Here is a 1,160-nt window from a genome sequence, read left to right as displayed (position 1 = left end):
TTTAACAAAAGTAGTACTCATAGTTCTAAAAGTGGTTTCTCGCTGTCCTGTTTTCTTCAGCTTCTTCAGATCCTATCTCAGATTCAGGAGGGGAATAAAACTGACCATCAGAAAGACCACCAGGTGTAAGTGCTGCCCTCTCTGAAGCATCCTGAACTATCAGGAGTCTGTTTTCTTCTGCTGCTTCTTGAGGTAACACTTTGAAATCCAGGAACCACATCTCAATCCAGGCAAGGATGAATGAAATGATGGGCAGCACATAGCCAAAAGCCCCTTGAGAGAAAAGCTTTGAAAGGATCACGTTTGCTAGTAAAAAGGCACTGGTTACTGCCGTTGTCAACGCTATTGCCCACCAATGGCGCAATCTGCACACAGCATATGCAAGTATTAACACGTTAAATCGAAAAACTGCCAAAAGAAATATATCAAAAAATACGAAGAATGGTAGTCATACTGCATCACCTCCTTCTCTAATGTGTTCTCAATGCTTCCATTCACATTTAACTGTTATCCACAGTAAAGTTACAAATAAAAGGTCAAAGGTGACAAACAAACAGAAGGTCCTCCTGACATCAGATATGCCTTTCTTTTCCCTTCCTTCATAGGACTCAATCCTGGCCATTAGTTGTGTGGGGTTGATGGAATGGACGTTGTGCAGAGAAGCATGGGAGCTCTGGTTCCCAGTGAGAGCGTTCTCCATGTCTTCTGCCAGATGGTTCATCCTGGAGGAGGGTTACAGGAGCCTTCTTCCAACCTCACTATCCCTAAAGAGAAAACACCTCAACGAGTGGTTCCTGCCCGGCTGCCCCAGGCTGGCCCGGGAACTGTGGCTCAGCAGTCACACCCCGGCCTGAGGGGCCGCCTTTGCCTTTTTCTTACAGTTATCCTTTTCCCCTTCCTTTTGATATTTATTTTACTGTTGGTAAGTTATGAATTTTTCATTTACATTTGTATACTTCCAGAGGATTCATTTCAACAAAGAAAAGGATCAAAAAGTGCAAGGAATTAGATCAGTATAAATATATTTATGGGTACTTTTAAAATCATATCAATGAGAATGGTAGTAAATTCTAATTGCTTAGAACTACAGCAAAGAGCTATTTTGAATGGGAGCAGAGATAATCAGCAACCCTTTAGTAAAGTGTACTCTGGCTATGCAA

At 42.2% G+C, this 1,160-nt stretch overlaps 1 pseudogene; it reads right to left on the bottom strand.

The window, feature by feature from the left end:
- Nucleotides 1-17: 17 nt before the first annotated feature.
- LOC108525219 (MLN64 N-terminal domain homolog pseudogene) lies at nt 18-721 on the bottom strand (annotated as a pseudogene).
- Nucleotides 722-1,160: the final 439 nt, after the last annotated feature.

Source organism: Rhinopithecus bieti, unplaced genomic scaffold (assembly GCF_001698545.2).
Source record: "Rhinopithecus bieti isolate Rb0 unplaced genomic scaffold, ASM169854v2 scaffold_21696, whole genome shotgun sequence".
Lineage (NCBI taxonomy): Eukaryota > Metazoa > Chordata > Mammalia > Primates > Cercopithecidae > Rhinopithecus > Rhinopithecus bieti.
Note: the sequence above shows the minus strand (reverse complement) of the source record. Positions and strands in the feature narration are given on the sequence as shown.